Source organism: Pongo abelii, chromosome 21 (assembly GCF_028885655.2).
Source record: "Pongo abelii isolate AG06213 chromosome 21, NHGRI_mPonAbe1-v2.0_pri, whole genome shotgun sequence".
NCBI classification, from domain to species: Eukaryota; Metazoa; Chordata; class Mammalia; order Primates; family Hominidae; genus Pongo; species Pongo abelii.
This window is the reverse complement of record NC_072006.2, coordinates 12,758,939-12,783,343: the sequence shown is the minus strand read 5'-3', so window position 1 is coordinate 12,783,343 and position 24,405 is coordinate 12,758,939. Positions and strand designations below refer to the sequence as shown.

The following is a 24,405-nucleotide window of genomic DNA, read 5'->3' as shown; positions in this document are numbered from 1 at the left end:
GATTACACTCCCAAGTAGCTGGGATTACAGGCATGCACCACCGCATCCAGCTAATTTTTGTATTTTTACTAGAGAGAGTGTTTTATCATGTTGGCCAGGCTGGTCTCGAACTGCTGACCTCATGTGATCTGCCTGCCTCGGCCTCCCAAAGTGCTGGAATAACAGGTGTGAGCCACCGCACCCAGCCAATACAAAATTTTTAAAAGCAACATTTGAAAAATGTAGCACTTGCTCCTTCAACCTGGGTTGTAAAGTGAGGACAAGAGCAACCTGGAACAAGCCTCCAGCCTCTAGCTTACCTAAGCTGAACATGTAGTAGGAGAGAGAACTCAGCCTTTGTGTGTGTGTGTGTGTGTGTGTGTGTGTGTGTGTTTAAGTCCCTAGAAAATAATGCAGCACTCTAGTCCTCCTAGTTGTCCTCTCAAATCTATTTTCCATCTTCCTGGATACATAGCAGCCTAACCAGAGGCTACATTTCCCAGCCTCTAATATTGGGCTATTGAGAAGTAGGCAGGAATGAATGACCTGAGCCACTTCTGGCTATTTTGCTTTTGCCCTTTCTCAGGTGCATCAATGTGGAGATGGCAAGGACAGCAGTAGCAACAGCAACTGGGAGCTCGTTAGAAAGGGAAATTAAGGTTACGGCTCTTTTAGAATTTGTCTGACAGGTTTTCCTGTCTTCACTGGAACTCCCCAACTCCCAACAAAAAAGAAATGGACATTCAGTTGACTCTTGAACAATGAGGGAGGGGCTGGGGCACCACCACCTACACAGTCCAAAATCTGAATTAACCATTTTTTTTTTTTTTTGAGACAGGGACTCACTCTGTTGCCCAGGCTGGAGTGCAGTGGTGCGATCTCGGCTCACTGCAACATTCACCTCCTGGGTTCAAGCGATCCTCCCATCTCAGCTTCCCAAGTAGCTAGGATTACAAGCATGCACCACCACACCTGGCTAATCCTTGTATTTTTAGTACAGACAAGGTTTCACCGTGTTGGCCAGGCTGGTCTCGAACTCCTGACCTCAGGTGATACACCTGCCTAGGCCTCCCAAAGTGCTCAAATTACAGGCATGAGCCACCGTGCCGGGCCTGCATTAACTTTTGATTCCCCAAATACTTAACTACTAATACCCTACTGTTGACTGGAAGCCTTACAGATAACACAGTTGATTAACACATATTTTGTAGGTTATATAAATTATTACTATATTCTTACAATAAAGTTAACTAGAGAAAACAAAATGTTATTAAGAAAATCATAAGGAAGAGAAAATGCATTTACTATTCATGAAGTGGAAGTGGATCACCAGAAAGGTCTTCATCCTCACCATGTTCACATTGAGTACGCCAAGGAGGAGGAGGAAGAGAAGGGCTTGGTCTTGCTATATCAAGGGTGATAGAGGCAAAAGAAATCTATATATGTGGATCTGCACAGTTCAAACCTGTGTTGTTCAAGGATCAACTGTTCTTGGTTCCCACCTGAGACCTAATGAATCAGAGACCCTGCAATGGAGCTCAGCAATTTGTGTGTAAACAAGCCCTTGGGGGAATTCTAACACACTCAAATTTGAGGACCACTGATTTAGAGGAGTCAACAAACGTTTTCTATAATGGGACAGAGAACAAACGTTTTCTGTAATGGGACAGAGAACAAATATTTTAGACATTGCAGGCCGTACAGTCTCCGAGGCAACTACTTAGCTCTGCCATTGTAGTGCAAAAGTAGCCAGAAGACAAACTGTAAATGAATGGGTTAGCCGGATTTGGCCTAAGGTGGGACTCAGAGAATCAGGTATATGCTTAGAGTACAAGTAAATGCTTGTACTCAAATGCTTGAATCAGGTATATGCTTAGAGTACAAGTAAAACAGTTTTCTTATCTTTGAGCAGAAGAATGTCCTCTGAGTCTCCCTCATGCCTCTTATCAGTCTTAACTTCTACTCTGAGCATACTGGAGTGACCAGTGCTGAATCCTTTATCCTCTATGGCTGAGCCCTCCCTCCGGGTTCCTTACTTCTTGCACCCTGCAAAATCTACTCTGTGAAATTCTATAATAACTCTTGTGTAAGTATTAAAGTCTACTAACAGCCAATAATGCCACTTTGGGCGGAGGCATTGGCATTTTAATTTGGGTCAATCCTCGTTGGGCAGGGGGAGGATTGTGTTCCAATACTGTCATGGGCCAACTGGTGGATCTGTGGAGTAGGAAGGGCTTCCAATTTCCCCAAAGTCGCTTTCAGGAGAGAGATTGCTTTAGTGTAATTCCCAATTTGTCTGTTTCGAGTTCAGATTTTTGCAGATTTTATATATATATATATATATATATATATATATATATATTTTAATACACTGAGTCTCATTCTATTGCCCAGGCTGGAGTGCAGTGGTGCGATCTCGGCTCACTACAATCTCAGCCTCTAGGGCTCAAGCGATTCTCCCACCTCACCCTCCCAAGTAGCTGGAATTACAGGCATGTGCTTGTATTTTTAGTAGAGACGGGGTTTCACCATGTTGGCCAGGCTGGTCTCAAACTCCTGACCTCATGTGATCTGCCCGCCTCGGCTTCCCAAAGTGCTGGGATTACAGGCATGAGCCACTGCGCCCGGCCAGATCTGCTGATTTTTAATCCCACCTGGGTTTAGAGTGAGTGCAGTGTTTGTCTGGCGCTGTTTGCAGTTTATTCCGTTCTGGCTTCAGTGTTCCTACAGGGAGCCCCGGCTGAACATACCGCCAGTCCCTCCTTCCCCTGGGCCTGACCCCCTGGGCTGGGAGTGCCTGGCACCCCCCAGGGACGGGAGCAGCCCAGGTGGGTTTCCCCTCCTACGCAAGCAGAGATCACTTCCCACCACGTCTGTCTGAACTGCACCTGCTCGGCCACAGAGCCAAGGCAGCAACCACCTCTCTCTCTTTCTCATAAGGGAGACCCAGGAGAAGGCCCTTTGTCTGTCTTGTATCCATTAGGTATCTTAGTCACAACTCAAAATGGGTTTAATAGAGAAGTTCCTGACTCGTTTCACTGAAAACTCTCGGGATAATTCTGGCTTGAAGCACAGCTTGATTCAGGGGCTCAAACACCACCACAGGGCCTGGTTTCTCACTCCATTCAGCAGCCCTCCTTGTTGGCTCCATTTTCAGACAGGCTGGCAGGTGATGGCGGCGGATCCAGGCTTCATTCTTCCAGGTGCACAGGGAGCAGGGCGGGCCTCTCTACCCGCTAAAGACTCTTCACACCTCATTGGCTCCTAACCGGTCACAAGCTGCCCCTAAGCCATTCCCTGTGGCTGGTAAAAGATCAATGCTGATTGGCTAGGTGTGATCCATGTGCCCTGCCCTGGGGTTGGGATGGAGCCACTGGAAGCACACAGAGGGAAAGTGAACGAGGGGTGTGTCAAGGAAATCAGAACCCAGCCGCCCTTACTGAGAGAGTGGGACTGGATGAATCTTAATGTGAGGTCTCCCAGACTCAGTAGTATTCAATTGCAAGTAGTTTGAGAGATGATTTCAGGGAGTAGGGAAGCAAGATAAGAAAAGGAAGAGAGCCAATAAAGAAAGCTGCGTTATCGGCCGGGCGCGGTGGCTCACGCCTGTAATCTCAGCACTTTGGGAGGCCGAGGCGGGCGGATCACGAGGTCAGGAGATCGAGACCATCCTGGCTAACACGGTGAAACCCCGTCTCTACTAAAGATACAAAAAAATTAGCCGGCGTGGTGACTGGCGCCTGTAGTCCCAGCTACTCCGGAGGCTGAGGCAGGAGAATGGCGTGAACCCGGGAGGCGGAGCTTGCAGTGAGCTGAGATCGCGCCACTGCACTCCAGCCTGGGCGACAGAGCGAGACTCTGTCTCAAAAAAAAAAAAAAAAAAGAAAAGAAAAAAGAAAGCTGCGTTATCAAGCAAGTTATCTCTGCGGGCACCCGGAGCCCACTCCCCTTGGAGAGCTTGGGAGACGGTGTAGAAGATGCTTCAGAGTTCTCCCAACAGAGGGGCGAGAAAGCTGCAGTGCGAACCCGACAGCTCCTTATCTATCACTGATACAGAACTTTCAGCTTGCCCTATTTGCCAGCCTAGCTTGCTCTTAAGGGGGGGGGTGGGGGGCAGGGAGGAGGAGGGGGTAGAGAGAGGGAGAGAGAGAACCTTCCGGCAGAGGAGGACTTGGAAGTGTTTGCAGTAGGCAGCCGTCATTGTGTAGGGGTGCATGCCACAGGGTTGTGCATGGCCTATGGACAGTGTCTGCCACAGGGTGCTGACAACAAACGTCCTGTTCCTTTCCCGCATCCCATCCACCAGGAGTCTTTTCCCATAGCAAGAACTAGGGACTTCTCTGGCCCATCTAGGCAAGACGCCATTCCTTCTTCTGATAAATGAAGGAAAATATCAAGCCCATAAACACAGAAATAAAACAGTACCCAGAGCTCCCCTTAACATTAAACATACCCTATTTCACAGGGACGGCTCCTGTAAAAGTAAGAAAGGTTTTGCAGGTACACAGTCCTGGGCCAGAGGCTAAAGCTCTTAAACGGCGTGGTTGACTCATTGGGCAGGAACAGATAAGCTGAATTTGAGACAACTCCACCCAGACCATGTGGAACAGGGTTGGGAAAGGGTAGATATCCAAACAGAACTCCGAGCTGTCACTGGGAGTGGAGTGGCTGGACGCTGCACCAAAATTCCCCACAGATTTTGGCTGCAATGGCAACTCTTTTATTTGTTGATGTACAAATATGCAACATCCGTGAGTTCCCCAACACAAGTATGACAATTTAACCTCTTTACATTCCCTACTTATCTACTCTATTTCTCTCATTATTTGATTCTTAAATTTTATTACCTTTGTAACTTTAAAAAGAAGACCTTTATTTCTTTTTCTTGATGCATTAACCATATTTTTAAAAATATATTTTATTTTAAAAAGTATTTTATGGTCTATTTGCTTGGCTCTTGATGTCTGGCTCTTCTGATTTTGTTTTCTTTTTCTCTTTCTTTCCTTCTCTCCTTCCTTCCTTTCTTTCCTTCCTTCCTTCTTTCTTTCTTTCAGACAGAATCTCACTCTTTTACCTGGGCTGGAGTGCAGTAGGGCAATTTTGGCTCACTGCAACCTCCACCTCCCAGGTTCAAGCGATTCTCTTGCCTCAGCCTCCTGAGTAGCTGCAACTACAGGTGCATGCCACCACACCTAGCTAATTTTTATATTTTTAGTAGAGACAGGGTTTTGCCATGTTGGCCAGGCTGGTCTGGAACTCCTGACCTCAAGTGATCCACCTGCCTTGGCCTCCCAAAGTGCTGGGATTACAGGCATGAGCCACCATGCCTGGCCTCTGATTTTGTTTTCTTTCAGAAAATATTTTGGCGGGTGTGGTGGCTCACGCCTATAATACCAGCACTTTGGGGAGGCTAAGGTGAGTAGATTGCTTGAGCCCAGGAGTTTGAGACCAGCCTGTACAACATAGTGAGACCCTGTCTCTACAAAAAATACAAAAATTAGCCAGGCATGGTGGTGCTCGCCTGTAGTCCCAGCTACTCGGGAGACTTAGGCTTGAGCCCAGGAGGTCAAGGCTGCAGTGAGCCATGATCACACCTCTGCACTCCAGCTTGGGCAAAAGAGTGAGACCCCACCTTTCTGTCTGGCAGCAGCCATCAGGTAAGCCATGGTGGGTACATGCAAGTACATCCAGGAGCTATGGAGAGAGAAGCAGTCTGATCTCATGCACTGTCTTCTCAGGGTCTGCTACTGGCAGTACTGCCAGCTCTCTGCTTTCCACAGGGCTCCCTAATCCACTCGGCCCCATAAAGTGCGCCGACTGAACTACAAGGCTACATTATATATAGGATTCGTGTGTGCGGTGATGGCCAAAACACCCAGTTCCTAAGGGTGCAACTTACGGCAAGCCTGAACATCATGGTGTTAAATAGCTAAACTTTGCTTGAACCTTCAGTCCATTGCAGAGGAGCAAGCCGGAAACCACTGTGGGGCTCTAAGAGTCCTGAATTCTTACTGGGTTGAAGATTCCACATACAAATTTTTTGAGGTTATCCTCATTGATGCATTCCATAAAGCTGTCAGAAGAAATCCTGACACCCAGTGGATCACCAATCAGTCTACAAGCCCAGGGAGACACGTGGGCTGACATCTGCAGGCGGAAAGAGCCATGGCCTTGGAAAGGGCCTTAAGTTCCACCACACTATGGGTGGGTCTCGTCATGCAGCTTGGAGAAAATGTGATAGTCTCCAGCTCCACTGTTGCCACTGATATAAGTAAAGTTTGTAAAATTCATACCTAATAAACAATTTAGGGCAGTCAAAAAATAAAAAAAAAAATAATGAGACCCTGTCTCAAACAAAACAAAAATGTTTTGAAAAGTTTTTTATTCTTATTTTATACAGTAGAGACATACACTACATAATAATTAGCTGATCCTTAATAACTTGGACACTTGAAGGATTTCACTGGTAAACTGGACCTAAATCCTTTTTTTCTGTCTTTTTAAAATTGATATATCATAGTTACACATATTTTGAGAGTATATGTGATATTTTGATACATGCATGCAATGTGTAATGATTAAGTTAGGGTAATGAGGATATCCATTACCTGAAACATTTATCTTTTCTTTGTGTTAGGAATGTTACAATTATCTTCTAGCTATTTTGAGACATACACTAAATTATTGTTAACTATGATTTCCCTACTGTACTATTGGACTAGAACTTATTCCTTCTATCAAATTATATTTTTGTACATATTATCCAACTTCTCTTCACCCCTACTTCCCCCTCCTAAGTCATTCTTAAAAGGTAATTTTTCAAACTTTGTTTTCACTTTATTTTAGATGTGTCTTTGTGTAAGGAGTTTATCATTGAGTTTTTTGTTTGTTTGTTTGAGACCAAGTCTCACTCTGTTGCCCAGGCTGGAGTGCAGTGGTGTGATCTCAGCTGACTACAACCTCCACCTCCCAGGTTCAAGCAATTCTCGGGCCTCAGCCTCCGGAGTAGCTAGGACTACAGGTGTGAGCCACTATGCCTGGCCAATTTTTGTATGTTTAGTAGAAATGGGGTTTTTCCATGTTGGCCAGGCTAGTCTCAAACTCCCGACCTCAGGTGATCTGCCCGTCTCATCTTCCCAAAGTGTTGGGATTACAGACATGAGCCATCGCACCTGGACTGTTTGTTTCTAGATGAAGTTTTGCTCTTGTTGCCCAGGCTGGAGTGCAATGGCGTGATCGCAGCTCACTGCAACCTCCTCCTCCTGTTCAATCGATTCTCCTGCCTCAACCTCCCAAGTAGTTGGGATTACATACACATGCCACCATGCCCGGCTAATTTTTGTATTTTTAGTAGAGACAGGGTTTCACCATGTTGACCAGGCTGGTCTCGAACTCCTGTCCTCAAGTGATCCACCCGCCTTGGCCTCCCAAAGTGCTGAGATTACAGGTGTGAGCCACATCACCCAGCTAATCAACTGATTTTTAAAATAGGGAGGTTATCCTGGAATATCCAGGCAGACCGAATGAGTTCATAAGGATCCTTAAAAGTGGAAGACAGCCTGGGCAACATGGCGAGACCCTGTCTCTACAAAAAAATACAAAAATCAGCCAGGGGTGGTGGCACCCGCCTGTAGTCCCAGCTACTTGGGTGGCTGGGGCAGGAGAATCACCTGAGCCAGGAGACGGAGGTTGGAGTGAGCCAAGATTGCATCACTACACCCCAGCCGGGGCAACAGAGCAAGACCAAAGAAAGAAAGAAAGAAAAAGAGAGAGAAAGAAAGAAAGAAAGAAAGAAGAAGAAAAGAAAGAAAGAAAGAGGAAGGAAGGAAGGAGGGAAGGAGAGAAGGAGGGAGGGAGGAAGGAAGGAATGAAGGAAGGAAGGGAGGGACAGAGGGAAGGAAGGAAGAAAAAAGAAAAAAACCAGGACTCAGTGGCTCATACCTGTAATCCTAGCACTTTGAGAGACCTAGGCGGGCGGATCACCTGAGGTCAGGAGTTCAAGACCAGCCTAGACAACATGGTGAAACCCCCTGTCTACTAAAAATACAAAAATTAGCCGGGCGTGGTGGTGGGCACCTGTAATCCCAGCTGCTCAGGAGGCTGAGGCAGGGAGAATTGCTTGAATCCGGGAGGCGGAGGTTGCAGTGAGCCAAGATTGTGCCATTACACTCCAACCAGGGTGACAGAGTGAGATTCCGTCTCAAAAAAAAAAAAAAAAAAGAGTGGGAGAGGGAGGCGGAAGAGGAGGTTGGAGTGATGGACATGAGAATTCAGCTTGCCATTGCCGACTTTGAAGATGGAAGGGACCGTGGGCTGAGGAAAGTGGGCAGCCTCTAAAATCTGGAAAAGAGAAGGGTATGGATCCTCCCTTAGAGCCTGCAGAGAGGAATACAGCCTGCTGACCCTTTGATTTTATCCCACTGAGGTGCATGTCAGACCTCTGACTCCAGAACTGTAAGATAAGAAGTTTGTATTGTGTTCAGCCATGACATTTGTTGTAATTTGTTACAGCAGCAATACAAATCTAATAGAAGCAGAGTATCTACATAATATTTTGGATTTATTCTGCATAGGAAAGTCAGTTGTCTTTTCTCACTCATGTCTTCTGATCTTTAGGAAAGTTGTATTTTTGTTCTGGTGAATATATGTAAATGTATGCAATATACTTAGACTCAATTCTCGATTCCTTTAGACATTAGATTAGATGTTCGCTTCCTGCTATGAACAATGGTAAAATTAGTATGCTTTTCTTCCTATCCTTTCCTCTATCATCTAATGCTAGCAATAAAATTATCTTTGCAAATTTTAATTTTATACTATAAAATATGCTATACTGCATTCAACTTACATACCTTCCTGACTTGACCCAGCTGTGTATTCCCAGGTCCCCTCCGAGCCACAGCCAGTGATTCTAGAAGTATTCTGGCCTTTTTTGGGCTTCCACCATGTAGTGGACCGCTGGGTCAGCAGCTGCCTCCTGGAAACTGGGTCAATGGTGGCCCCACACATTCACCATCAGCCTAGCTTTCCATCCGAGTTGAGCAAGCCCTGCTTCTTTGGCCCCTCCCATTGTTAATGGGCTCACATGAAGCACAGCCTTGCCGGGCACAGGCTCTGACTTCTCCAGAAGATGCTAGGGGGAACCACAGAGTGCAGTTATCACAACAAAAGTTTACTACAAGTTCCTGACAAGGGCTTTTGTTAATAAGCTGTCTTGAAGTCATGAAACTCCAGAGTCAAAACTGTATATGGGCTCCCAAATGATTTATTTAAATTGAAAAAGAAAATTAGTGTGAGTAAAGAGGTGTGTTATTAGACCAAAGTAAGTATGAGATTGTATTAAGCCATCATGGTTCATAGTTATGGGCTAGTGGGAAAGACACTCAATTATAGCTAGGCGGTTTTGGTTCTTTAAAATTGTCTCCATTATGTAATTAGCACCTTTTAATTAGCTCTCATGGACAATAATAGAAATTGCTATATTCCTAAATCCTTTCATATGTTATCATTGGAAATTACTCAATAGATTTTTTTCTAAGTATTTTATTTTCCTCTGCTTTATTTGTTTGTTGATAGAGACAGAATACAAAAATAGCAAAACATACCTAAATAACTCGTGAGCCAAGGAAAGATTCACAACAGAAATGAAAACTGAATGACAAGGAAGTTATGACATAGCATAATGTGTGGAATATAGCTAACACAGTACTTACAGCGAAATTTATGGCTTAATAAATATATTAGAAAAGAAGAAATGGTTCTATCTCAAGAAGCTATAGGCCAGGCATGGTGGCTCATGCCTGTAATCCCAGCATTTGAGGAGGCTGAGGCAGCAGGATCATTTGAGGTCAAGTTCAAGACCAGCCTTGCCAACATAGTGAGATCCCATCACTACAAAAATTTTTTCAAAAACATTAACAGGCCAGGCATGGTGGCTCACACCTGTAATCCCAGCACTTTGGGAGGCCGAGGCAGGCAGATCACCTGAGGTCAGGAGTTCAAGACCCCCGCCTAGCCAACATGGTGAAATCCCGTCTCTACTAAGAATACAAAAATTAGCTGGGCCTAGTGGTGGGCGCCTGTAATCCCAGCTACTCGGGAGGCTAAGGCAGGAAAGTCTCTTGAACCCAGGAGGCGGAGGTTGCAGTAAGCCGAGATCGCATCACTGCACTCCAGCCTGGGTGACAGAACGAGACTCTATCTCAAAAAAAAAAAAAAAAAAAAAAAAAATACCCAGGTGAAGTGGTACACGCCTATAGTCCTAGCTACTCAGGAGGCTGAGGTGCTCGAGCCCAGGAGTTACAGGCTGCAGTGACCTATGATGGTGTCACCGCACTCTAGCCTGAGCAAGAGAGCAAGACCCTGCCTCTTAAAAAAAAAAAAAAAAAAAAAAAAAAGGAAAAGAAAAGAAACTGTAAAAAGAATACCAGATAAAACCCAAAGAAAGTTGAAGAAAGGACACAATGCAGACAAGAGGCATGGCAGCTGCTGGGTTGAAACCAGCAGCTTGGGGTCCACATATCAAGAGAATCTGAAGAGCCTCTACTAGATGTAGCCAATATACCTTTGTCTTAGTCATTCGCACTGCTGTAACAAAATGCCACAGACTAGTTAATTTTAAAAGAACAGAAATTTATTTCTTTTGGTTCTGGAGGCTTGGGAGTCCAAGGTCTGGGTCAGCACTGGTGTCCAGTGGGGGCTGCTCTTTACTTCCAAGATGGTGCCTTGTTGCTGCATCCTCACCTGGTGGAATAGAGGGGTAAACTCTCTCCAAACCCTTGTTTATAAAGGGATTAATTCATTCTTGACAGTGGAGCTCTCATGACTTAATGACTTAATCATCTCCCAAAATGCCCACCTCTTAATCCCACCACAATGGGCATTATGTCTCAACATGAAATTTGGAGGGGACACCAGGACACCACATTCAAACCATAGCAACCTTGTTTCTTTTCTTTTGTTTTTTATTATTTTTATTATTTTTATTTTTTGAGACAGAATCTCACTCTGTTGCCCAGACTGGAGTGAAGTGGCGCGATCTCGGCTCACTGCAAACTCCACCTCCCAGGTTCAAGCGATTCTCCTGCCTCAGCCTCATAAGTAGTTGGGACTACAGGCGTGTGTCACCACACCCAGCTAATTTTTGTATTTTTAGCAGAGACGGTGTTTCACCATGTTGAGCAGGCTGGTCTTGAACTCCTGACCTCAGGTGATCTGCCCGCATCGGCCTCCAAAAGTGCCGGGATTACAGGTGTGAGCCACTGTGCCCGGCCCTTGTTTCATCTTTTACCCTGTTTCAGAATTATCTTTCTATTGTAGATGTGACCATCTACCCTCCTGCTCAAAGCTTTTCGTGGCTTTTTATTGCTCATAGAATGAAGTCCGAATAATTTTGCATGTTCAGGACTTTCAAAACCTTGCCTACCCTATCTTCCCAGCCATATTTCCTGTCCCTTTATTATCCCTGCAGATGTCAGAGATGACTGGTGCTCCTCCAAAAATTTGTGCTGCTCATTCCATAGCATGGAGCTGTCTCTTAAAGATGGATTCCCATGCAGGGACTCCATTTCCCGCCCTCCTTGTATCTGTGTGTGGCCAGATGGCTAATGCTTTGCAATAGAATGAGAATAGAAGTGACATGTATCACTTCTAGGCTGGAATTTTTAAAGTGGATGGAGAATCCTCATTTTTGTTCTTCTGCTGCTTGCTAGAGCCAAAGAGAACCAAGGTCCTAAAGATGGCAGAGCCACACAAGGGAAATAGTCTGGGTCCCCAAGTCATTCCACAAAGAAAAGCTGCCTTGCTCGCCTCTGAGTTGGCTTCCTTTTTACCATTTTTTTTTTTTTTTTTTCCATGCAGAGGCAAAAATAATCTGCTGCAGATTCTAGCTCACATTCTGCTAGTTTATTAACTGCAGCTCAAAGAGAACTCAGGCCAGGCGCCGTGGCTCATGCCTGTAATTTCAGCACTTTGGGAGGCCGAGCTGGGCAGATCACTTGACGCTAGGAGTTCGAGACCAGCATGGCCAACATGATGAAACCCTATCTCTACTAAAAATACCAAAAAATAGCCAGGCATGGTGGCACACACCTGTAATCCCAACTACTCAGGAGACTGAGGCAGGAGAATCACTTGAACCCAGGAAGCGGAGGTTGCAGTGAGCCAAGATCATGCCACTGCACTCCAGCCTGGGGAACAAAGTGAGACTCCATCTCAAAGAAAAAAAAAAAAAAAGAAAAGAAAAGAAAAAAGAAAAGAAAAGGAAAAAAGAGAACTCATGTTTATTGTGAATCTAGCAAAAGTCATAGGCTTGATGCTCATGGAGCTACTTCGGGTCACATGTGAATCCCTGAGCCATTCTTATGTCTGAGATGTTTTGGCCTGGCCTAGGTCACTGACCCACTTCTGCAATTGAAGGTTGGAAAACACATAGCCTGGGCCTGGAGGAGACGTGTTTCCTCCAGTAGGTACTGAGTATACAAAAAGAAGCACACCCATTCAGTGGGCTCAGGACTTAAAGAGAAAGTATCGTCCTAAGGCTGTCTCAGGCCTTCTTCCATGCACAGGGGTGAAATCCCCACACAACTCTGCCAGAAAAAGACTGTGACTCTTTTCTTCTCTGAGGGACAGGGAGAGAATCCATCTCCTAACCATGTACTCTTCATCTTTCCTCGTGCCCTTCTGTGGAGATCAATGATGTCAGAGACAGGTGGCCAGAGTTGCTGCTTCTTCCACCTTCATTTCCCTTCCACACCAGGCTGAGGCCTGACATTCCTCAAGAGGGTGGAAAGAACTCTGCAGCGTGACATTTGATCTAAGACCTGAAGGATGACAAAGGAGCAGTGGGGAGACCATTGATAAGCAAGGCGCCGAGGTGAGAAGTAACACGGGTTGTTAGAAGAAGGGAAGGAGGTCAGTGTGGATGGATCAAGGGAGGCCAGGGAGTGGTCGGAAGGAGACAGGCTCAGAGAGGGAGGCAGAGGCCTGATCAGCAGGACCTTGTGGGCTGGGACAGGAGTCTGGATTCTTTTCTACTCATGGTGGCAAGTTGTTGAAGAATTTTTAAATAGCATGATTTATTCTAGCTTTCCAGAAGTTCCCCTTTCTTACTATGGAGAGAATGGATTGGAAGGCACAAGGCAGGAGTGAGGAGACCAGCTGGGAGACAAGCAATGCTGGAGGGTGGAGACTAGGATGGTGGCATCAGAGTGAAGACAGGGTGGGCTGGTGTGGTTAGAGTTGACAGAGTGTGGAGGGTTGGTGAGAGAAAGGAAGGATCAAGCGTGACTTGGAGGTTTCTCGCTGCGGCCGCTGAATGAACACTATTTATTGAAATGGGGAAGCCTGGGGAAGGAACATGGGGAAGGAGAGATTGAAGGGAAACATCCAGGCCTTTTCAGACTTACTGGGATGTTTGTAAGACATTCAGATGAAGATACCAATAACTGGATCCGTAAGAATCTGGAATTCTAAGAAAATTGTAGGTTGCATTTATGACTTTGAATTCATGGGATTTAACACTAAGAAATGGGTGAGAGCTCCTTGGGACAGAATAAAGATAGAGAAGATGAAAGGGCCAGGGCCAAGCTCTGAGGAAGAGTTGAGGATGAAAATCAAAGGGGGAAGGAGTTCCATGGAAGGAAGAGTAAAGGAGAAAGTGAAAAGCGTGGCACATATTGTAGAACATATTGAGGTTCTCAAACAATTATCAGAATCACCTGTTGAGCTTTTAAAGCCCAGATTTCTGGGCCCAGAGTTTCTGACTCAGTGAGTCTGGGGTGGTACCCAGGAATTTGAATTTCTAACTAATTCCCAAGTGATGCTGATGCTGAGAGCCTGAGGACCACACATTGAGAACCACTGACAGAGTGACACTTTCAACATGTTTATTTATGAATGGGGACCAGAGAAGTAGAAGGGAGTGGGGATACAGGAGGATTTTTTAAGATGAAAGACAGAACATCTGCTTGCTGATGGAAGTGTTCCAGTAGAGTAGGGGAGATGAATGATGCACAAGGGAAGGGGATAAGTGAAGGGACAGAGTCCTTGATAATTCAAAAGAGACCTGGGCTTGCGTCATCATAAAGGCTTTGGCTTCCATAGGAGGATGGACATTCCTCCACAGTGGCAAGTGTGTACAGGTTTAGAGGAGTTGAGGTTGGAGACTGGGCCAGCTTCCATTAGGAGCTTCTATATTCTCAGTAAAGAATGGAGAGCTCACCTGGAAGCTTTTATATTCTTTATTCTCAAGGAAGAATGAAGGGAGAGTGGAGAAAATGGTTGGAGAGATTTAAGGCAAGGGGGAAAGGCTATGAACTGGTTATCTTGGGGAGTGGGGCGTCAAGTTTCCCAACCTAGTATAACAGAACTTTCTGAAATCATGGAAATGTTCCATAACCTGCGTTAGTCACATGGGGCTGCTTATATTTAAGTTAATTAAAATTAAATAAGAATGGAAATGTAGTTGCTTGGTCTCACTAGTTGCGTCTCAAGCAGCTATGGTCTCACAGAGCACACAGTTGGCCCAGGAGCTGTGTTGGGTGTGTGCTGGAGGTCCTTGAAACCAGCCAGCCATGCTTTGCAATTTTCTTCCAGCAGTGCTCATCAGCTCTGCAGCAGGCCCAGAGAAGGTGAGAGATATAGGCCCCTCAGGGTGAGGTTTTTCCAGACAAGCAGGACAAAAGTAGAGAGGCCCAGAGCAGCAAGGGTATTGGGGAAGGAGAGATTATAATGCTGGGCTGGAAAACCTACACTAGGAAAGAACAGTGAAGTTGCAAGGGGTCTATCTCATGTAAGATTATCGTACTTTTATCTTCACTTTTTCTATAAACTCTACCTCAGGGATTAAATTGTTGATAATGGGAAGTTTCTTTTTATGCAAGTATTCCAGCTAGTGAAGAAGGAATGATAGAATTAGAGGATCAACAATCTATAAATTCTGGCCAGGTGTGGTGGCTCACGCCTGTAATCCCAGTACTTTGGGAGGCCGAGACGGGCAGATCACCTGAGGTTGGGAGTTTGAGAGCAGCCTGACCAACACGGAGAAACCCTGTCTCTAGAAAAATACAAAAATTAGCCTGCATGTCGGTGCATGCCTGTAATCCCAACTACTCTGGAAGCTGAGGCAGGAGAATCGCTTGAACCCGGGAGGCGGAGGTTGCAGTGAGCCGAGATCATGCCATTGCACTCCAGCCTGGGCAACAAGAGTGAGACTCCATCTCAAAAAAAAAAAAAAAAATCAATTTTGGAAAACACAAGGGACTAAGGAACATGTTAGCATCAGAGGTATAGAATCAGTAAAATCCAGAAAATTCTTCTGAATAAACAACCTGCTTTCTTTCTTCCTTCCTTCCTTCCCTTCCCTGCCGTCCCCTCCCATCCCCTCCCATCCCCTCCCCTTCCCTTTCCTTTCTTTTCTTTCTTTTTTGGATGGAGTCTCACTCTGTTGCCCAGGCTGGAGTGCAGTGGCACGACCTTGGCCCACTGCAACCTTGGCCTCCCAGGTTCAAGGGATTCTCCTGCCTCAGCCTCCTGAGTAGCTGGGATTACAGGCACATACCACCATGCCCAGCTAATGTGTTTTGTATTTTTAGTAGAGACAGGGTTTCACCATGTTGGCCAGGCTGGTCTTCAACAACCTGCTTTCTTCAACAAATAAGTTGCAAGGGAAAAATAGAGATGGAGGAGGAACCTAAAAGAGATTCATGACACACATCAACAATAATCGTATTGTGGCTATATATTTTTAGAATACAAACTGAAATAGTAACAGATAAAATTATGCACCTGGAATATACTTCAGGATAATCCCAATGGATGGAGTTATTTGCTGATTATCACAGCTGGTGGATGGGTACCTGGGGCTTCATTATAGGACAGCACAGGACTCACATGTCAGCTGGCCACACTCTGGCTTGATGTTCTCATTGGAGAGCCTCTCTAAGCCTCCATCTCCCCATTTCTAAAACGATAATAGTAACTGTGTTTCTCTGTCCTGAGTATCGATTCCTGTGTAACAATCTACCCCAAAACTTATGGGCCTAAAACACTATTTATGATGATCTTTCATGGTTCTGGGGGTGAATGGTCTCAGCTGGGCAGCTGTCACTTGCCTCATGTGTTACAGGCAGATGGTGCCAGAGGCTTGTGTCATCTTCACTTACATCCCCGGCCCTAGACTAGGGTGGCTGGAGCAGTTAGAGCTGGTCAGGTGTCACTGTCTCCGTGAGACCTCTCCCTGCAGCTGGCTTGCGCTTCCTTTCAGGATACTTGGACCTCTTATATGACAACTGGCTTCCCCCAGAGTGGGCACTCAGGGAGACAGGAGGCAGAAACTTCTGATTTTTTACAGCCCACAATGTGGCACAGCATCCCTTTTACTATATTCAATTGGTCAAAGCTGTCACAGAAACTGCCAAAGTTCAAAAGGAGGGGACAGTGAAGTACCAGGGAAAAAGTCTCAAAGTCATTCAGCCTTGAAATAAACCCCACCTTCTATTGTAAAAAGCTCTCTTTCTCTCCTCTCTTTCTTTTTATTTTTATTTTTTTTTTTTTGAGACGGAGTCTCACTCTGTCACCCAGGCTGGAGTGCAGTGGCACAATCTTGGCTCACTGCAAGCTCCGCTTCCTGGGTTCGCGCCATTCTCCTGCCTCACCCTCCCAAGTAGCTGGGACTACAGGCGCCTGCCACCATGCCCAGCTAATTTTTTGTGTTTTTAGTAGAGATGGGGTTTCACTGTGTTAGCCAGGATGGTCTCGATCTCCTGACCTCGTGATCCACCTGCCTCGGCCTCCCAAAGTGCTGGGATTACAGGCGTGAGCCACCACGCCCGGCTCTCTCCTCTCTTTCACTCACTCTCTCTCTCTCTGCCAACATCCTTTAGATCAGAGTTTATCAAAATATGAATGTGTTAGATACTCATATGGCTGCAAGAAGCAGCACTGGCTTAAACAATAGCAGGTATTTTTCCCCTCATTATAAGCCTCTCATTATCACACCTCAGCCTCCCAGGTAGCTAGGACTACAGGTGCACACCACCACGCCCTGATAATTTTTGTATTTTTGGTAGAGATGGGGTTTCGCCATCTTGCCCAGGCTGCTCTCAAACTCCTGGGCTCAAGCAACCCTCCTGCCTTGGCCTCCTAAAATGTTGTGATTACAGGCATGAGACACTGCACCCACCTAATGTGATGTTTCAATACAGTATATAATGTGTAATGCTCACATCAGGTAATTGGCATGTTCGTCATCTCATTTATCATGTCTTTATATTGGGAACATTTAAAATCCACTTTTCTAGCTATTTGAAAATATACGATAAATTATTGTTTATTATAGCCGCTCTATAGTGCTGTAGAACATTGGAACTTATTCCTCTTATCTAGCTGTAGTTTTGTATTCAGCAACCAGCCTCTAGTCATTGCCGCCCTCCTCTGCTTCCCAACATCTAGTAGCTATTGATCGACTCTCTACTTCTATGAGATCAACTTTTTAAGCCTCCACACATGAGTGAGAACATGGAGTATTTATCTTTCTGTGCCTGGATTATTTTGCTTTTTTTTGAGACAGAGTTTTACTCTTGTCGCCCAGACTGGAGTGCAATGGCACGGTCTCGGCTCACTGCAACCTCCACCTCCTGGGTTCAAGTGATTCTCCTGACTCAGCCTCCTGAGTAGCTGGGATTACAGGCGCCCACCACCATGCCCGGCTAATTTTTGTATTTTTGGTAGAGACAGGGTTTCACCATGTTGGCCAGGCTGGTCTCGAAATCCTGCCCTCAGGTGATCTGCCCGCCTCAGCCTCTAAAAGTGCTGGGATTACAGGTGTGAGCCACCACGCCCAGCCTGGCTTATTTCACTTAACATAATATCCTCCAAGCTTACTACATTGCCACAAATGACGGAGTTTTGTTCTTTTTAATTGCTAAATAGTATTCCATTGTGTATATATACCTGGTCTCTCTCATAAGGATATTTATATTGGCATTTAGGGCATCCTCTCCCAGATGATCCAGGATAATCTCCTCATCTCAAAATCCTTAATCCAATGACATCTGCAAAGACCCTTGTTCCAAATAAGGTAATATTCACAGTTTCCAGGAGTCAGTGAATGGATATCTTTTGCCAGGAGAGAATGAATTTTTCAGTCTACCACAGTGGGAGTGAGCAAGGCGGAAGAGGATCAGCCTCTCTCACAGAAAAAGCCGTCTTCCTTTACAAGAGTGTTGCCCCCAAATCCTTTTTCTGACACCATCTATAGGATTCTAGCTCCATGGATGTAACTCCCATTCCATTACATGGCCACTCACATCTCTGACTGCAGGAAATGCGATGGACCCAGAGCCTTGGCCATCTCACTCTGAACTGCCCCACTGCATTGGGGGTGAGGCTATGCTTTCCATGGGCTGCTCCAGCCAGTGCCTGAGCACAGTAGGGTAGTAAGGTAGGCCCATTATGGGATCCTCTGACAGATGACCAGCTAAGGACTCCTCAAAGCCCTTGCTGAACCTGTCTTAGAACTGCCCTGCAGACTAAGATGCTGCCACCCAGACTCCCTTCCTTCCTTCCTGCTCTTCGCTGCTCCCTGGGGTCAGCCCTGAATCCCAGTCTGACCACTCACAAAACCTTCTACTGGCTCCCGTCTCATTTCTCTCACAGACATTCCCCCTAGTACATTTCTTGCATGTTTAATCCCTTCTTGGCATCTGCTTCTTAGACAATCTACTTACACTTAACTCAACTTTTCATTAAATAAATGTATTTAAGGAAGAATTTTATATCGCTACTGGGGATAGGAAGCCAAAATCACTTGCCATAAATAGAGAGAAAGCTGAAAATGCATAGATATAGACCAACAAAATAATGTTATTAAATTTTAGCCAGTTACTCATTGCTTACTTGCCAGAGGATCAAAGTCCAAGATTGGATTGCTCTTTAAAGGGAGTTTAGCCAGTGTTTGGAAGGTGTTAAAGACCTATTCACAGCTGGGTGTAATGACTCATGCCTGTAATCCCAACATTTCAGGAGGTAGAGGTGGATGGATTGCTTGAGCTCAGGAGTTCAAGACCAGCCTGGGCAACATGGTGAAACCCTGTCTCTACTAAAAACACAAAAATTAGCCAGGTGTGGTGGCATGCACCTGTGGTCCCAGCTACTTGGGAGGCTGAGGCAGGAGGGTCACTTGAGCCCAGAAGATTGAGACTGTAGTGAGCTGTGCTCATGCCACTGCCTTTCAGCCTGGGTGACAGAGCAAGGCCCTGTCTCAATAAATAAATAAACCACAAAAAACAACCCTATTCACATCAAACTAAGACTTTCCCCTGAATCGAATCAGAACTATCAACAAAGAATTAAAGAGACAATAATTTTCTCATTTGGGGGTTCCATGTTAACATTTACCATAGACCAGTAAATACTCCTCAAACAGACACATAGCCACACACATGGTTGAAAGGCAGTAAAGATGAGTTAATTGTTGAGGAAACCTTGTGGCAGGAAAACTATTGAAATATTAATTTGTGTTTTGTTCTAGTAGTAAGTTTTCCTCCAACAGCACCAATCAGGTAGCTGTTCTTCATGCTTTCTTGTCTTTGGGGGTCTGTGTGGAGAGAGCAGGGTCTTTTGAAGGTGCTTCTCTTGCAGTCTTCAAAGCAAGCTAAATTCATGAGTGGGGAAGAGAGGTGTGTGGACACAGGTCCATGGAAGGACAGAAGGAGGTTGCTCAAGCTAGGGAGGAGGACAGAGGCTTGGGATCCAGAGAGCAGTGAGGACCCCCATTCCCTTCCTTGGGGACAGAGTCCAAAGTGGAGAGGGAAGAAGGTGGCTGCATGGCAAACCCACCACAACGGGATGGAGCCTTGGAGTCAAATTGAAGAAAACAAAATCACATGACATTATCCACACACTTGAGTTTGTGCACCTGGAGCCCTACATCTTAAATAATTCTTTTCTTCTTTTTTTTTTTTTTGAGATGGAGTCTCCCTGTGTCTCCCAGGCTGGAGTGCAGTGGCGCAGTCTCGGCTCACCACAACCTCTACCTGCTGGGTTCAGGTGATTCTCCTGCCTCAGCCTCCCGAGTAGCTGAGATTAGAGGTATATGCCATGACATCCAGCTAATTTTTGTATTTTTAGTAGAGACAGGGTTTCACCATGTTGGCCAGGATGATCTTGAACTCCTAACTTTGTGATCCACCTGCCTCGGTCTCCCAAAGTGCGGTGTGAGCCACCGCACCCGGCCAGTAATTCTCTTTTTTTTCTTTGTTTGAGATGGAGTCTTGCTCTGTTGCCCAGGCTGGAGTGCAATGGCACAATCTTGGCTCACTGCAACCTCCGCCTCCCAGGTTCAAGCAATTCTCCCACCTCAGCCTCCCAAGTAACTAGGATTACAGGCATGTGCCACCATGCCCAGCTAATTTTTGTATTTTTAGTAGAGATGGGGTTTTCACCATGTTGGCCTGGCTAGTCTTGAACTCCTGACCTCAGGTGATCCACCCGCCTCAGCCTCCCAAAGTGCTGGGATTACAGGCCTGAGTCACCGCGCCCAGCCAATAATTCTTATAATGACAATCAACTCACTCCCAAGCCATCTATTTACATTTATTTATATTTTTATGGTGCCCCAAATGATGGTGATCTGTTGTTTTACATGTATATCTTCAATCTACAGAACCATACCCTCTGCCTCATGAGGGTGAGCTAAAACATTATTGTGGCCTGGTGGCCTTTGGAGAACCAACTTGTGGTTTGTTGGGAAAGGACACACTGTGTTTTCCATGAGTCACTAGGAGAGCAGAGAAATAACAGGATCCAACACAGTCTTGTGGACCCAGCCTCGCACTCTCCACTTTCCTCTGTTGGCGTCATCTGCAGGCAGCTGCTGGTGGCAGAGGTGGCTGCCAACCCTAAGCTTATATCATCCTCTCCTCAACCTCGGAGGGATGGGAGTCTCCATAGCAGCTCACCTACAGAGCTGGCTCTGTTTGGATGTCACATCTGTCCTTGAAACAATCGCCATGGCCAAGATGGTGGAGGGTTCTAATTAGTTGGGTTAAATTCCCACCTCTGCTAGGAGGGGTGGAACTGGCCTGTCCAGAACAGCATGAGAATAAGGAAGAAGAAATTTCCCAAGAAAATGAGAGTTCAGTTACTAGAAGATGAAGGATGAATGCCAGAGGGATGGGAAAACACCAGATATCTTCCTCAGGTAAACTTCAAGCTGGTAGACCCTTCCTTTCCCACCCTTCCCCAGAAACAATTGTGCCCAGAGCATGCAGAGCTCGTTAGCGTGGAGAAGACACTGATACCTTGTTCTTGGAAAATTCCAAGTGTGTTTACAGACTGAGGAGCCTCAGGCAAGGGGGTCCCCCACCTGGCATGACTGGGGGCCCTGATGGACACGTTGCCAGTTCCTGCTAAACTCAGAATGCACATTCTTAGAATCCTGTGTATTGGCTGGGCGTGGTGGCTCATGTGTGTAATCCCAGCACTTTGGGAAGCTGAGGAGGGAGGATCACTTGAGCTCAGGAGTTCGAGACCAGCCTGGCCAACATGGTGAAACTCCATCTCTACTAAAAATACAAAAGTTAGCCAGGCATCATGGCCTGCACCTGTAATCCCAGCTATTGGGGAGGCTGAGGTAAGAGAATCACTTGAACCCAAGAGACAGAGGTTGCAGTGAGCCGAGATCATGCCACTGCACTACAGCCTGGGTGGCAGAGTGAGACTCTGTCTCTAAATAAATAAATAAATAAAATTTGTGTATCTCTAATGAGGGGCTTAAAAGCAGGGGCTCTTGACCTTTCTAAGCCTTTGTTTTCTCACTTGTGAAATGGGTATGAAAAGAATATTTCTCTCCCACAAGTGTTGCTTAGGGAAAAATATGCCCAGAGCATATTACCTAGTAGCTAGGTCACAAGGGCACTTGATTAACATTGGTCATTGTCTTTTTTTTTTTTTGGAGATGGAGGCTTGTTCTGCCACCCAGGCTGGAGTGCAATGGCGCAATCTCAGCTCACTCACTACAGCCTTCACCTCATGGGTTCAAGTGATTCTCCTACCTCAGCCCCTTGAGTAGATGGGATTACAGGCGCGTGCCACCACACCACCACACCTGGCTAATTTTTGTATTTTTAGTAGAGACTGGGTCTCACCATGTTGGCCAAGCTAGTCTCGAACTCCTGCCCTCAAATGATCCAACTGCCTTGGCCTCCCAAAGTGTTAGGATTACAGGCGTGAGCCACTGTGCCCAGCCTTGTTATCTGAACAGTAGCATAATTCTTCATACAAGCACATACACAAATATGATCCCATTTGATTTTCCTAGTGTGATGGTTAATATCAGGTGTTGGCTTGGCTGGATTGAAGGATGCCTAGATGGCTGGTAAAGTACTGTTTCTGGGTGTGTCTGTGAGGGTGTTGCCAGAGGAGACTGACATTGAGTCAGCTGACTGGGAGAGGAAGAACTCACCCTCAGCATGGGTGGGCACCACCTAATGGGCTGCCAGCAGGGCTAAAACAAAGCAGGTGGAGGAAGGTGAGATGAGCTGGCTTGCTGAGGCGTCTGGCTTTCATCTTCCTCCCGTGTTGGATCCTCCCTTCCACTCCTCCTGCCCTTGGATGTCAGACTCCAGGTTCCTCAGCCTTTGAACTCTTGGACACGCACCAGTGATTTGCCAGGGGCTCTGGGGCCTTTGACCATAGACTGAAGGCTGCACTGTCAGCTTCCCCGCTTTTGAGGCTTTCAGACTGACTGAGCCACTATATCCCTAGAGCTTATCAGTAGCAGAGCCGGGTTTCAAAGCCAAGTCACTGGCCTTTCAATGCAATCTCCTTCTCATCCCCCACTCAATCGAATGCTGATCAGGAACATTGGAGGACTACCTGAAGTGAGCCTTCCAGAACAATACAGGCTCTTCATGCCAGTCTAAGTAGTCTAGAACCACTGTCCAGTAGAAATACAATGTGAACAGCCAGGCGCAGTGGCTCACACCTGTAACCTCAGCACTTTTGGAGACCAAGGCGGGCAGATGACGAGGTTAGGAGTTTGAGAGCAGCCTGGCCAACATGGTGAAACCCTGTCTCTACTAAAAATACAAAAAATTAGCCTTGGTGGAGGGCACCTGTAATCCCAGCTAACTGGGAGGCTGAGGCAGGAGAATCACTGGAACCCAGGAAGCAGAGGTTGCAGTGAGCTGAGATTGCACCACTGCACTCCAGCCTGGGTGACAGCATGAGACTCCATCTCAAAAGAAAGGAAGAAGGAAGGAAGGAAGGAAGGAAGAGAGGGAGGGAGGGAGGGAAGAGAAAAGAAAAGAAGGAAGGGAGGGAGGGAGGGAAGAGAAAAGAAAAGAAGGAAGGAAGGAAGGGACTATGTGAACCACAGGCATAATATGAAATTTCCTAGTATCCACATAAAAAGTTTTTTAAAGAGCCACACATGGTGGCATGGCCCTGTAGTCCCAGCTACTAGAGAGGCTGAAACAAGAGGATCCCTTGAGCCTAGGAGCTCGAGGCTGCAGTGAGCTGTGATTGTGCCCGTGAATAGCCACTGGACTCCAACCTGGGCAACATAGTGAGATTCCCATCTCTTAAAAAATTTTAAAATAAATAAAAGTTTAAAACATTGATTTTAATAATATATTTTATTTACCCTGATATATCCAAAACACTATCATTTCAACATGTAAATGAATATACAAACAGTTTATGTTTTATATTATTTTTTTCATATTAAATACTTGGAATCTGGTGTGTATTTTACCCTTATAGCACATCTCATTTCAGACTATCCCACCTGTCAAGTGCTCAATAGTCAGTAGCCACATGTAACCAGCTGCAGTTCCTATTTGGACAGTGCAGGACTAGAGGCAGATTAGGCATAAATGTAGGACACCAGAAAAGCAGGAGGACAAAGGAGAGGGGCTGAGAAAGAGAGAGAGACAAAGAGAGAGATTCTGCTTTGATGAGTCTAACCAGAACCTTGCAAAATAGCCTAGAAAGTGGAGATTTAAGATAAGCATAGGCCGGGCGCGGTGGCTCACATCTGTAATCCCAGCACTTTGGGAGGCTGAGGCGGGCAGATCACCTAAGGTCAGGAGTTCGAGACCAGCCTGGCCAACATGGTGAAACTCTGTCTCTACTAAAAACACAAAAATTAGCCAGGCGTGGTGGCACACGCCTAAAATAGGGGAGACTGAGGCAGGAGAATTGCTTGAACCCAGGAGGTAGAGGTTGCAGTGAGCTGAGATCGCCCCATTGCACTCCAGGCTGGGTGAAAAGAGTGAGACTCCATCAAAAAAAAAAAAAAGACAAGTACATATTTTGTGGTTTAGCATTGTTTTTATTTTGAATTACGATGGGGTGGGGACGATGAGACACCATGATCTTGTCCTCGATCAGTAGACAGCTGAAGGTCTTAATGCTGTCCTA

The 24,405-nt window shown here is 45.9% G+C and overlaps 1 non-coding gene and 1 pseudogene across 1 annotated transcript; both read left to right on the top strand.

Moving 5' to 3' along the window:
* The first annotated feature begins 634 nt into the window (after window positions 1-634).
* LOC112130397 (U7 small nuclear RNA) lies at window positions 635-696 on the top strand. The gene has a single exon (XR_002912669.1). It is a non-coding gene; the product is annotated as a U7 small nuclear RNA (small nuclear RNA).
* Window positions 697-5,643: 4,947 nt separating this feature from the next.
* On the top strand, window positions 5,644-6,245 carry LOC100452931 (large ribosomal subunit protein eL15-like; annotated as a pseudogene).
* The last annotated feature ends 18,160 nt before the right edge of the window (window positions 6,246-24,405 follow it).